At 41.0% G+C, this 15,493-nt stretch overlaps 1 pseudogene; it reads left to right on the plus strand.

Annotated features, from left to right (window-relative positions):
- The window catches only part of LOC135570070 (ryanodine receptor 2-like), an 80,677-nt pseudogene that overhangs the window by 40,566 nt on the left and 24,618 nt on the right, over nucleotides 1-15,493 (plus strand).

Raw genomic sequence — 15,493 nt, forward strand, 5'->3', positions numbered from 1 at the left:
AGACATGTATAAAAGCAACAGATACCATTAATAAGAAGGGGCTAGAAGCATCTTATATGGTGAGCTAGGACAGGCAAGACCCATGCTATTGTGGAGGACTTCATTATTCCTGCTGCCGTGGATATGGCTGGAACAATGCTGGGGGGAAAAGGCCAAAAGAAACTATACAGACAATGTCTTCATCAAACAACACTGTTTCACGATGCATCAGTGACGTGGCAGGAGATGTTTTGAAACCAAAAAAATGCCTATAGATGGAGGTTCTGCACTGTGTCCTGGCGAAATAACTGTGTTGGTGTTTATAACTCGTCTGGCATTCAGGGATCCTGTTTGTTGGTGTTTATAACTCGTCTGGCATTCAGGGATCCTGTTTGTTGGTGTTTATAACTCATCTGGCATTCAGGGATCCTGTTTGTTGGTGTTTATAACTCATCTGGCATTCAGGGATCCTGTTTGTTGGTGTTTATAACTCATCTGGCATTCAGGGATCCTGTTTGTTGGTGTTTATAACTGGTCTGGCATTCAGGGATCCTGTTTGTTGGTGTTTATAACTGGTCTGGCATTCAGGGATCCTGTTTGTTGGTGTTTATAACTCATCTGGCATTCAGGGATCCTGTTTGTTGGTGTTGGTGTTTATAACTGGTCTGGCATTCAGGGATCCTGTTTGTTGGTGTTTATAACTGGTCTGGCATTCAGGGATCCTGTTTGTTGGTGTTTATAACTCATCTGGCATTCAGGGATCCTGTTTGTTGGTGTTTATAACTCGTCTGGCATTCAGGGATCCTGTTTGTTGGTGTTTATAACTCGTCTGGCATTCAGGGATCCTGTTTGTTGGTGTTTTAACTGGTCTGGCATTCAGGGATCCTGTTTGTTGGTGTTTATAACTCCTGGCATTCATGTCCTGGATCCTGTCACTGTGTCCTGGTGGAGATCCTGAAGCTCTCATCATCATCAGGGTTAGTTAGTTTGTTAGTAGTGTGTTGGTGTTTACTAACTCTGTGCTGGCATTTCAGGTATCTTGAGGTCCTTCACTGTTCCTGGTGGAGAGTCCTGAAGCTCTGAACATCATCATAAGTCAATCATCTCTCTGCTATTCAAACATGGACGCAACCACAAGGTGGGTAGAGACCACCTACCTATAAACCAGGTATTATAGATAACCACAAGGTGGGTAGAGACCACTCATATAAACCAGGCATTATAGATAACCTGTTTAGGTGGGTAGTTGGTGACCACCTTTATAAACCAGGTATTATAGATAACCTGTTTGTGGGTTTAGACCACCTACCTATAAACCAGGTATTATAGATAACCACAAGGTGGGTTGAGACCACCTACCTATAAACCAGGTATTATAGATAACCTGTTTGTGGGTGAGGTGACCACCTTATAAACCAGGTATTCAGGGATAACCACAAGGTGGGTGTTGGTGACCACCTACCTATAAACCAGGCATTCAGATAACCTGTTTGTGGGTGTTACCTATAAACCAGGTATTATAGATAACCACAAGTTTGTGGGTGTTTATAACTGGTCTGGCATAAACCAGGTATTATAGATAACCACAAGGTGGGTAGAGACCACCTACCTATAAACCAGGTATTATAGATAACCACAAGGTGGGTAGAGACCACCTACCTATAAACCAGGTATTATAGATAACCACAAGGTGGTGTTTATAACTACCTATCTGGTATTATAGATAACCTGTTTGTTGGTGTTGGTGACCACCTTATAAACCAGGTATTATAGATAACCTGTTTGTGGGTGAGGAGACTCACCTACCTATAAACCAGGTTGTTATAGATAACCACAAGGTCTGGTTCAGGGATCACTGTTTATAAACCAGGTGTTATAGATAACCACAAGGTGGGTGAGACCACCTACCTATAAACCAGGTATTATAGATAACTGGTCACAAGGCATTCAGGGATCCTGTTTGTTGGTATTATAGATAACTCATCAAGGTGGCATTCAGGAGACCACTGTTTATAAACCAGGTATTATAGATAACCACAAGGTGGTCTGGCATTCAGGGATCCTGTTTGTTGGTGGGTGGTGTTTATAACTGGTCTGGCATTCAGGGATCCTGTTGTGGGTAGAGACCATACCTGGTAAACCAGGTATTATAGATAACCTGTTTGTTGGTGTTTAGAGTAGACCACTCATCCAGGCATTCAGGGATCCTGTTTGTTGGTGTTGGTGTTTATAACTCATCTGGCATTCAGGGATCCTGTTTGTTGGAGTTTAGACCACCTACCTCTGGCATTCATAGATAACCTGTTTGTTGGTGTTTATAACTGGTCTGGCATTCAGGGATCCTGTTTGTTGGTGTAAAGACCACCTTATAAACCAGGCATTCAGGGATCCTGTTTGTTGGTGTTGGTGTTTATAACTCATCCAGGCATTCAGGGATCCTGTTTGTTGGACCACCTTATAAACCAGGTATTCATAGATAACCACAAGTTGGTGTTTATAGACCACCTGGCATTCAGGGATCCTGTTTACCACAAGGTGGTGTTTATAGACCACCTGGCATTCCAGGGATTCTACCTGACTCCTTTTGATAACCACAAGGTGGGTATAGACCACCTGGCATTCCAGGGATCCTGTTTGTTGGGGTTTTGTAATTCCACCTACCTATATGTCCAGGTATTCATTGTGTAACCTGGTGGAGAGTCCACTCTCACCATATAAACAGTTAGTTTAGATAACCACAAGGTGGGTTGTGATACCAACCTGTGCTGGTTGTGTTCAGGTATTATAGATAACTTCACTGGTCCTGGTGAGGAGACCACCTGACCTATGAATTATCAGATAACACATCAAGGTCAATCATCTCTCTGCTAGAAAACATGGTATTATAGGTAACCACAAGGTGGGTAGAGACCACCTACCTATAAACCAGGTATTATAGATAACCACAAGGTGGGTAGAGGAGACCACCTACCTATAAACCAGGTATTATAGATAACCACAAGGTGGGTAGAGGAGACCACCTACCTATAAACCAGGTATTATAGATAACCACAAGGTGGGTAGAGGAGACCACCTACCTATAAACCAGGTATTATAGGTAACCACAAGGTGGGTAGAGGAGACCACCTACCTATAAACCAGGTATTCTAGGTAACCACAAGGTGGGTAGAGCCCACCTACCTATAAACCAGGTATTCTAGGTAACCACAAGGTGGGTAGAGGAGACCACCTACCTATAAACCAGGTATTATAGGTAACCAGCTCCTTGTATACTATAGACATACAGAATGGATGATCTCCTAGCTGTTTGGAAGACCCACCTATTTAACAGAGATTATATACATAATGCACTATGAATTGTTTATTCACTATTTGTTTACAATGAATTGTGATGATAAATGTGTGAGCACCACATTGCACCAGTGGGTCGGCTCTACCATTCCACTCTTTCATGATATTTCATGTAATGTTTCAATATTTCAGAGACATAAGTGCTGTTATTGATTTTTAGAAGAGGTATTAGTGTGGATATGTTTATTTTTTTCAGCTGATGAGTTGAGATCTGAAGCAAATCGATCTAACTATGTAGCTGTATATCACAGATGTTCACGCAATACACAAGCTAATAACTTAAGCGCTCAATAACTTTAATAATTTAATGTTCCCCTTGTTTTTTACATGATTAGCTAATGGACCGACATTACTGAAAGGCTTGGTCATGTTGCTATAATGGACCCGACATTACTGAAAGGCTTGGTCATGTTGCTACATCTAAATGATTGAAATGGCCTGTACTTTCTCTCCAGTGAGTAGTGTTGGGTGAGCCTTAAGTAGAAAGGCCTGTACTTTCTCTCCAGTGAGTAGTGTTGGGTGAGCCTTAAGTAGAAAGGCCTGTACTTTCTCTCCAGTGAGTAGTGTTGGGTGAGCCTTAAGTAGAAAGGCCTGTACTTTCTCTCCAGTGAGTAGTGTTGGGTGAGCCTTAAGTAGAAAGGCCTGTACTTTCTCTCCAGTGAGTAGTGTTGGGTGAGCCTTAAGTAGAAAGGCCTGTACTTTCTCTCCAGTGAGTAGTGTTGGTTGAGCCTTAAGTAGAAAGGCCTGTACTTTCTCTCCAGTGAGTAGTGTTGGGTGAGCCTTAAGTAGAAAGGCCTGTACTTTCTCTCCAGTGAGTAGTGTTGGGTGAGCCTTAAGCAGAAAGGCCTGTACTTTCTCTCCAGTGAGTAGTGTTGGGTCAGCCTTAAGTAGAAAGGCCTGTACTTTCTCTCCAGTGAGTAGTGTTGGTTGAGCCTTAAGTAGAAAGGCCTGTACTTTCTCTCCAGTGAGTAGTGTTGGGTCAGCCTTAAGTAGAAAGGCCTGTACTTTCTCTCCAGTGAGTAGTGTTGGTTGAGCCTTAAGTAGAAAGGCCTGTACTTTCTCTCCAGTGAGTAGTGTTGGTTGAGCCTTAAGTAGAAAGGCCTGTACTTTCTCTCCAGTGAGTAGTGTTGGGTGAGCCTTAAGTAGAAAGGCCTGTACTTTCTCTCCAGTGAGTAGTGTTGGTTGAGCCTTAAGTAGAAAGGCCTGTACTTTCTCTCCAGTGAGTAGTGTTGGTTGAGCCTTAAGTAGAAAGGCCTGTACTTTCTCTCCAGTGAGTAGTGTTGGGTGAGCCTTAAGTAGAAATGCCTGTACTTTCTCTCCAGTGAGTAGTGTTGGTTGAGCCTTAAGTAGAAAGGCCTGTACTTTCTCCAGTGAGTAGTGTTGGGTGAGCCTTAAGTAGAAAGGCCTGTACTTTCTCTCCAGTGAGTAGTGTTGGGTCAGCCTTAAGTAGAAAGGCCTGTACTTTCTCTCCAGTGAGTAGTGTTGGTTGAGCCTTAAGTAGAAAGGCCTGTACTTTCTCTCCAGTGAGTAGTGTTGGGTGAGCCTTAAGCAGAAAGGCCTGTACTTTCTCTCCAGTGAGTAGTGTTGGGTCAGCCTTAAGTAGAAAGGCCTGTACTTTCTCTCCAGTGAGTAGTGTTGGTTGAGCCTTAAGTAGAAAGGCCTGTACTTTCTCTCCAGTGAGTAGTGTTGGGTCAGCCTTAAGTAGAAAGGCCTGTACTTTCTCTCCAGTGAGTAGTGTTGGTTGAGCCTTAAGTAGAAAGGCCTGTACTTTCTCTCCAGTGAGTAGTGTTGGTTGAGCCTTAAGTAGAAAGGCCTGTACTTTCTCTCCAGTGAGTAGTGTTGGGTGAGCCTTAAGTAGAAAGGCCTGTACTTTCTCTCCAGTGAGTAGTGTTGGTTGAGCCTTAAGTAGAAAGGCCTGTACTTTCTCTCCAGTGAGTAGTGTTGGTTGAGCCTTAAGTAGAAAGGCCTGTACTTTCTCTCCAGTGAGTAGTGTTGGGTGAGCCTTAAGTAGAAATGCCTGTACTTTCTCTCCAGTGAGTAGTGTTGGTTGAGCCTTAAGTAGAAAGGCCTGTACTTTCTCTCCAGTGAGTAGTGTTGGGTGAGCCTTAAGTAGAAAGGCCTGTACTTTCTCTCCAGTGAGTAGTGTTGGGTCAGCCTTAAGTAGAAAGGCCTGTACTTTCTCTCCAGTGAGTAGTGTTGGTTGAGCCTTAAGTAGAAAGGCCTGTACTTTCTCTCCAGTGAGTAGTGTTGGGTGAGCCTTAAGTAGAAAGGCCTGTACTTTCTCTCCAGTGAGTAGTGTTGGGTGAGCCTTAAGTAGAAAGGCCTGTGTTGGTTGAGCCTTAAGTAGAAAGGCCTGTACTTTCTCTCCAGTGAGTAGTGTTGGTTGAGCCTTAAGTAGAAAGGCCTGTACTTTCTCTCCAGTGAGTAGTGTTGGTTGAGCCTTAAGTAGAAAGGCCTGGGGTTCCATGTTTCCACTCTGTAGATGTTTTATGTCCAATACCTCCTCCACTGTCAACAACATTAAGTTAAGTTGCAGATTAGAGCAATAATGTAGCCTACACTCTGAATGTTGTTGTTCCAACCAACACCTGATCTGTATCATGGTCTGTTCTCTGTGTTAACCCAACAGGTTCTGGACGTGCTCTGTTCTCTGTGTGTCTGTCATGGCGTGGCCGTGCGGTCCAACCAACACCTGATCTGTGACAACCTGCTACCTGGCAGAGACCTGCTTCTACAGACACGACTTGTCAACCATGTCAGCAGGTACAGCCTTCTTCCTCCATCTCCCCTAACTCTAACCCTAACCCGAACCCTAACCCTAACCCTAACCCTAAACCTAACCCAAACCCTCATCAATCTACACACAATAACCCATAATGACATCACAATACCCCATAATGACATTACAATACCTCGTAATGACATCACAATATCCCACAATGACATCGCAATACCTCATAATGACATCACAATACCCGATAATGACATCACAATACCTCATAATGACATCACAATACCTCATAATGCCATCACAATACCTCATAATGACATCACAATACCTCATAATGCCATCACAATACCTCAATCACAATACCTCATAATGCCATCACAATACCCGCATAATGACATCACAATACCCGCTAATGCCATCACAATACCTCATAATGACATCACAATACCTCATAATGCCATCACAATACCTCATAATGAAATCACAATACCTCATAATGACATCACAATACCTCATAATGCCATCACAATACCTCATAATGAAATCACAATACCTCATAATGCCATCACATTACCTCATAATGAAATCACATTACCTCATAATGAAATCACATTACCTCATAATGAAATCACAATACCTCATAATGCCATCACAATACCTCATAATGAAATCACATTACCTCATAATGAAATCACATTACCTCATAATGAAATCACATTACCTCATAATGAAATCACAATACCCGATAATGACATCACAATACCTCATAATGACATCACAATACCTCATAATGACATCACAATACCTCATAATGACATCACAATACCTCATAATGAAATCACAATACCTCATAATGACATCACAATACCTCATAATGACATCACAATACCTCATAATGACATCACAATACCTCATAATGACATCACAATACCTCATAATGAAATCACAATACCTCATAATGACATCACAATACCTCATAATGACATCACATTACCTCATATTAACAAAACAAAAACAGATTTTTAGAACTTTTTGCAAATGTATAAAAGAAAAGAAGGAAAATGAAATATCACATTTGTGACTGACCGGCTGAAATCTGTCAAATGTAGAACATTTAGATTTAATTTTTAATTTTTACATTGGATAAAAGTAGAGACTCAGAGCCTTAACACGGCAGATCATTACAGTTGAGGAACAATGGGAGAGTAATTTTGCTTTGAAAGTTGATAAACATGTAAACTCACTTTTGAGAAAATAGCCTTTGAATGTTTTGGTGCCTACTGGAGAGCCCTTCATTGTCTACACCCATTCACACCTTTTTAAACCCATGTCTTTAAGGATTGATCTGAGCGGTCTGTGCTAACAACAGCAGTCAAGCCTGTAAAGACCTTTATTATACACAGATTCTAAATAGCTGTTGAAAACAAATGTGTATTTTGTGGTTGTGACCCAGAGCCTCTTGACCATTTATTTTGGGACTGTTCTTATGTCAGAAGATAATTGGAGTGAGTTAGAAGATTTTATTTTAAAGAAACGACTATTTAATGTTAATTTGTCTGATAGGATTTTTTATTTTGATCCAAATTAAATGGACCCTGATTTAGTTTTCATTGTTGGTTGATTTATTTTTAAAGGGCAGATTCTTTATCCATCAAATGAGGTGGGAGGAGAACAAACACCTCTTCACATTGGTTAAGATCATTTCAAAATAATATTTAAATTCTATCAGTAAAAACAAAAAGCAATATGTACAAAACTTTTAGAAATATTGAAAATGTGTCTCGATATGTAATATGTTTATGTTGACCTTGTTTGTATACAAGAAACAGTATGTGAACCCTTTGGAAATACCTGGATTTCTACATAAATTGGTCATAACATTTGATCTGATCTTCATCTAGGTCACAACAACAGACAAACACAGTCTGCTTTAAACTCATAACACACAAACAATTATATGTTTTCGTGTCTTTATTGAACACACTGTGTAAACATTCACAGTGCAGGGTGGGAAAAGTAGGTGAACCCTTGGATTTAATAACTGGTTAACCCTCCTTTGGCAGCAATGACCTCAACCAGTAGGTGAACCCTTGGATTTAATAACTGGTTGACCCTCCTTTGGCAGCAATGACCTCAACCAAACGTTTTCTGTAGTTGTGGATCAGACCTGCACAACGATCAGGAGGAATTTTGGACCATTCCTCTTTACAAAACTGTTTCAGTTCAGCAATATTCTTGGGATGTCTTGTGTGAACTGCTCTCTTGAGGTCATGCTACAGCATCTCAATCGGGTTGAGGTCAGGACTCTGACTGGGCCACTCCAGAAGGCGTTTTTTCTTCTGTTGAAGCAATTCTGTTGTTGATTTACTTCTGTGTTCTGGGTCTTTGTCCTGTTTCATCACCCAACTTCTGTTGAGCTTCAATTGGCGAACAGATAGCCTTACATTCTCCTGCAAAATGTCTCGATAAACTTGGGAATGAATCTTTCCGTCGATGATAGTAAGCTGTTCAGGCCCTGAGGCAGCAAAGCATCCCCAAACCATGGTTTACAGTTGGGATGAGGTTTTGATGTTGGTGTCCTGTGCCTTTTTTCTTCACACATAGTGTTGTGTGTTCCTTCCAAACAACTCAACTGTAGTTCCATCTGTCCACAGAATATTTTGCCAGTAGCGCTGTGGAACATCCAGTTGCTCTTCTGCAAACTTCAGACGTGCAGCAATGTTTTTTTTGGATAGCAGTGGCTTCTTCCGTGGTGTCCTCCCATGAACACCATTCTTGTTTAGTGTTTTACGTATCGTAGACTCGTCAACAGAGATGTAAGCGTGTTCCAGAGATTTCTGTAAATCTTTAGCTGACACTCTAGGATTCTTCTTAACCTCATTGAGCATTCTGCGCTGTGCTCTTGCAGTCCTCTTTGCAGGAAGGCCACTCCCAGGGAGAGCAGCAACAGTGCTGAACTTTCTCAATTTACAGACAATGTGTCTTACTGTGAACTGATGAACGTTGTGGCTTTTAGAGATACTTTTGCAACCCTTTCCAGCTTTATGAAAGTCAACAATTCTTAATCGTAGGTCTTCTGAGATCTCTTTTGTTTGAAGTATGGTTCACATCAGGCAATGCTTCTTGAGAAGCAAACAACATTTTTTTGAGTGTTTTTTATAGGACAAGGCAGCTCTAACCAACATATCCAATCTCGTCTCATTGATTGGACTCGAGCTTAGTTGACTCCTGACTCCAATTAGCTTTTGGAGAAGTCATTAGCCTTGGGAGGGGTTCACATACTTGTTCCAACCTACACTGTGAATGTTTAAATTATGTATTCAATATAGACAAGAAAAACAACATTGTTCCAGTATTGAACTCTAACCGACATTAACCCCTTGTTATCCTTCTTCCCACATGGCAGCATGAGGCCTAACATCTTCCTGGGTGTGAGTGAAGGCTCCGCCCAGTACAGGAAGTGGTATTATGAGCTGATGGTGGACCAGGTGTTACCCTTCGTTACGGCCGAAGCCACACATCTCAGAGTGGGCTGGGCCACCACGGACGGCTACCAACCCTACCCCGGGGGAGGGGAGGGCTGGGGGGGAAACGGGCTCGGTGACGACCTGTACTCCTACGGCTTCGACGGCTTGCACCTGTGGTCAGGTGAGATAGTTACTATATTATATGCACCTGTGATCAGGTTAGATAGTTACTATATTATATTCACCTGTAGTCAGGTTAGATAGCTAGTCTGTTATATTCACCTGTAGTCAGGTTAGATAGCTAGCCTATTATATTCACCTGTAGTCAGGTTAGATAGTTACTATATTATATTCACCTGTGGTCAGGTGAGATAGTTACTATATTATATTCACCTGTAGTCAGGTTAGATAGCTAGCCTATTATATTCACCTGTGGTCAGGTGAGATAGTTACTATATTATATTCACCTGTGGTCAGGTGAGATAGTTACTATATTATATTCACCTGTGGTCAGGTGAGATAGTTACTATATTATATTCACCTGTGGTCAGGTGAGATAGTTACTATATTATATTCACCTGTGGTCAGGTGAGATAGTTACTATATTATATTCACCTGTAGTCAGGTTAGATAGCTAGCCTATTATATTCACCTGTGGTCAGGTTAGATAGTTACTATATTATATTCACCTGTAGTCAGGTTAGATAGCTAGCCTATTATATTCACCTGTGGTCAGGTTAGATAGTTACTATATTATATTCACCTGTGGTCAGGTGAGATAGTTACTATATTATATTCACCTGTAGTCAGGTTAGATAGCTAGCCTATTATATTCACCTGTGGTCAGGTTAGATAGTTACTATATTATATTCACCTGTGGTCAGGTGAGATAGTTACTATATTATATTCACCTGTAGTCAGGTTAGATAGCTAGTCTGTTATATTCACCTGTAGTCAGGTTAGATAGCTAGTCTGTTATATTCACCTGTGGTCAGGTGAGATAGTTACTATATTATATTCACCTGTGGTCAGGTGAGATGGTTAGTCTGTTATATTCACCTGTAGTCAGGTTAGATAGCTAGTCTGTTATATTCACCTGTAGTCAGGTTAGATAGCTAGTCTGTTATATTCACCTGTGGTCAGGTGAGATAGTTACTATATTATATTCACCTGTGGTCAGGTAAGATAGCTAGTCTGTTATATTCACCTGTGGTCAGGTTAGATAGTTACTATATTATATTCACCTGTGGTCAGGTGAGATAGTTACTATATTATATTCACCTGTGGTCAGGTTAGATAGTTACTATATTATATTCACCTGTAGTCAGGTTAGATAGCTAGTCTGTTATATTCACCTGTGGTCAGGTGAGATAGTTACTATATTATATTCACCTGTGGTCAGGTGAGATAGTTACTATATTATATTCACCTGTGGTCAGGTTAGATAGTTACTATATTATATTCACATGTGGTCAGGTGAGATAGTTACTATATTATATTCACCTGTGGTCAGGTAAGATAGCTAGTCTATTATATTCACCTGTGGTCAGGTGAGATGGTTAGTCTGTTATATTCACCTGTAGTCAGGTTAGATAGCTAGTCTGTTATATTCACCTGTAGTCAGGTTAGATAGCTAGTCTGTTATATTCACCTGTGGTCAGGTGAGATAGTTACTATATTATATTCACCTGTGGTCAGGTAAGATAGCTAGTCTGTTATATTCACCTGTGGTCAGGTTAGATAGTTACTATATTATATTCACCTGTGGTCAGGTGAGATAGTTACTATATTATATTCACCTGTGGTCAGGTTAGATAGTTACTATATTATATTCACCTGTAGTCAGGTTAGATAGCTAGTCTGTTATATTCACCTGTGGTCAGGTGAGATAGTTACTATATTATATTCACCTGTGGTCAGGTGAGATAGTTACTATATTATATTCACCTGTGGTCAGGTTAGATAGTTACTATATTATATTCACCTGTGGTCAGGTGAGATAGTTACTATATTATATTCACCTGTGGTCAGGTAAGATAGGTTAGTCTATTATATTCACCTGTGGTCAGGTGAGATGGTTAGTCTGTTATATTCACCTGTAGTCAGGTTAGATAGCTAGTCTGTTATATTCACCTGTAGTCAGGTTAGATAGCTAGTCTGTTATATTCACCTGTGGTCAGGTGAGATAGTTACTATATTATATTCACCTGTGGTCAGGTAAGATAGCTAGTCTGTTATATTCACCTGTGGTCAGGTTAGATAGTTACTATATTATATTCACCTGTGGTCAGGTGAGATAGTTACTATATTATATTCACCTGTGGTCAGGTGAGATAGTTACTATATTATATTCACCTGTGGTCAGGTTAGATAGTTACTATATTATATTCACCTGTGGTCAGGTGAGATAGTTACTATATTATATTCACCTGTGGTCAGGTTAGATAGCTAGTCTATTATATTCACCTGTGGTCAGGTGAGATGGCTAGTCTGTTATATTCACCTGTGGTCAGGTGAGATATAGTCTGTTATATTCACCTGTGGTCAGGTGAGATGGCTAGTCTGTTATATTCGCCTGTGGTCAGGTTAGATAGCTAGTCTGTTATATTCACCTGTAGTCAGGTTAGATAGCTAGTCTGTTATATTCGCCTGTGGTCAGGTTAGATAGCTAGTCTGTTATATTCACCTGTAGTCAGGTTAGATAGCTAGTCTGTTATATTCACCTATGGTCAGGTGAGATGGCTAGTCTGTTATATTCACCTGTAGTCAGGTTAGATAGCTAGTCTGTTATATTCACCTGTAGTCAGGTTAGATAGCTAGTCTGTTATATTCACCTGTGGTCAGGTGAGATAGTTACTATATTATATTCACCTGTGGTCAGGTGAGATAGTTACTATATTATATTCACCTGTGGTCAGGTTAGATAGTTACTATATTATATTCACCTGTGGTCAGGTGAGATAGTTACTATATTATATTCACCTGTAGTCAGGTTAGATAGTTACTATATTATATTCACTTCAGGTTAGATAGTTACTATATTATATTCACCTGTAGTCAGGTTAGATAGTTACTATATTATATTCACCTGTAGTCAGGTTAGATAGTTACTATATTATATTCACCTGTAGTCAGGTTAGATAGTTACTATATTATATTCACCTGTGGTCAGGTTAGATAGTTACTATATTATATTCACCTGTAGTCAGGTTAGATAGTTACTATATTATATTCACCTGTGGTCAGGTTAGATAGTTACTATATTATATTCACATGTGGTCAGGTGAGATAGTTACTATATTATATTCACCTGTGGTCAGGTAAGATAGCTAGTCTATTATATTCACCTGTGGTCAGGTGAGATGGTTAGTCTGTTATATTCACCTGTAGTCAGGTTAGATAGCTAGTCTGTTATATTCACCTGTAGTCAGGTTAGATAGCTAGTCTGTTATATTCACCTGTGGTCAGGTGAGATAGTTACTATATTATATTCACCTGTGGTCAGGTAAGATAGCTAGTCTGTTATATTCACCTGTGGTCAGGTTAGATAGTTACTATATTATATTCACCTGTGGTCAGGTGAGATAGTTACTATATTATATTCACCTGTGGTCAGGTGAGATAGTTACTATATTATATTCACCTGTGGTCAGGTTAGATAGTTACTATATTATATTCACCTGTGGTCAGGTGAGATAGTTACTATATTATATTCACCTGTGGTCAGGTTAGATAGCTAGTCTATTATATTCACCTGTGGTCAGGTGAGATGGCTAGTCTGTTATATTCACCTGTGGTCAGGTGAGATGGCTAGTCTGTTATATTCACCTGTGGTCAGGTGAGATGGCTAGTCTGTTATATTCGCCTGTGGTCAGGTTAGATAGCTAGTCTGTTATATTCACCTGTAGTCAGGTTAGATAGCTAGTCTGTTATATTCGCCTGTGGTCAGGTTAGATAGCTAGTCTGTTATATTCACCTGTAGTCAGGTTAGATAGCTAGTCTGTTATATTCACCTATGGTCAGGTGAGATGGCTAGTCTGTTATATTCACCTGTAGTCAGGTTAGATAGCTAGTCTGTTATATTCACCTGTAGTCAGGTTAGATAGCTAGTCTGTTATATTCACCTGTGGTCAGGTGAGATAGTTACTATATTATATTCACCTGTGGTCAGGTGAGATAGTTACTATATTATATTCACCTGTGGTCAGGTTAGATAGTTACTATATTATATTCACCTGTGGTCAGGTGAGATAGTTACTATATTATATTCACCTGTAGTCAGGTTAGATAGTTACTATATTATATTCACTTCAGGTTAGATAGTTACTATATTATATTCACCTGTAGTCAGGTTAGATAGTTACTATATTATATTCACCTGTAGTCAGGTTAGATAGTTACTATATTATATTCACCTGTAGTCAGGTTAGATAGTTACTATATTATATTCACCTGTGGTCAGGTTAGATAGTTACTATATTATATTCACCTGTAGTCAGGTTAGATAGTTACTATATTATATTCACCTGTGGTCAGGTTAGATAGTTACTATATTATATTCACTTCAGGTTAGATAGTTACTCTAGTCCTCTGGTCTAGTGTGATATGAGTGGGCTACCTTCAGGTTAGATAGTTACTCTAGTCCTCTGGTCTAGTGTGATGTGAGTGGGCTACCTAGTTTGAGTTGTGTGGGTAGTGAGACACAGGAGATGGGTGTAATTGAGTGTTGATAGAGGGGTAATGTTCCCCCAGAATGCTATGTGAGGGGTAATCATCCCCCAGAATGCTGTGTGAGGGGTAATGTTCCCCCAGAATGCTGTGTGAGGGGTAATGTTCCCCCAGAATGCTGTGTGAGGGGTAATGTTCCCCAGAATGCTGTGTGAGGGGTAATGTTCCCCCAGAATGCTGTGTGAGGGGGTAATGTTCCCCCAGAATGCTGTGTGAGGGGTAATGTTCCCCCAGAATGCTGTGTGAGGGGTAATGTTCCCCCAGAATGCTGTGTGAGGGGTAATGTTCCCCCAGAATGCTGTGTGAGGGGTAATGTTCCCCCAGAATGCTGTGTGAGGGGTAATGATCCCCCAGAATGCTGTGTGAGGGGTAATGATCCCCCAGAATGCTGTGTGAGGGGTAATGATCCCCCAGAATGCTGTGTGGTGGTTGAGAGGATGTCTTTGTTTCCTGGGTTTGAAGCTGAATATCTCACGTTGGAGAATATGGTCGTGTGTCACTTCCTGTTCCTGTCCAAATGGCTTCCTGCTCCCCACCAAATGGCTTCCTGCTCCCCACCACTTCTGCACAGAGCCCTGTGGTCTAGACGGGTGCTGCAGGCGTGTCTGTAGTGTCCAGAGCGTAGAGATCCTGTAGGAATAATGCAGAGTGTTTGCTCCCTTTGAAAGAGAGGCTGAGGAGGTGAATATTCATGTTGTTGCATCAGGCCAACTGCAGTGTATGAAGCCATATAAATACTACACTTGGCTGCCTGTTGGTTATTTCACGTCACTGTCAGTTTTACTGCAAAGGCAGCAACACACACACACACACACACACGCACGCAAGCACGCACGCACGCACGCACGCACGCACGCAAGCACACACACACACACACACACACACACACACACACACACACACACACACACACACACACACACACACACACACACACACACACACACACACTCCCTGCTTCTTGACAGGGGTCATCAAATATCAGATCTGACTTATTTGATGTCCTTATATGCAGTGGAATCGTTGGGTAGTGAAAAACAATGATGTTGGTTTCCAAGGCAACTCTGTCTGTTACACTGGGTCTGTGTGTGTGTTGTTTAGAAAATATGTTCTCTCCTCTGCCCTTCCTCCCTCTCTCCTCTCCTCTTCCCCTTCTCTCTCTACCCCCCTCCCTCTCTCTCCCTCCTCTCTCCCCTCTCCTCTACCCCTCTCCTCTACCCCCTCTCTCTCCTCTCTC

This window comes from Oncorhynchus nerka, unplaced genomic scaffold (genome assembly GCF_034236695.1).
Source record: "Oncorhynchus nerka isolate Pitt River unplaced genomic scaffold, Oner_Uvic_2.0 unplaced_scaffold_1130, whole genome shotgun sequence".
NCBI lineage: Eukaryota > Metazoa > Chordata > Actinopteri > Salmoniformes > Salmonidae > Oncorhynchus > Oncorhynchus nerka.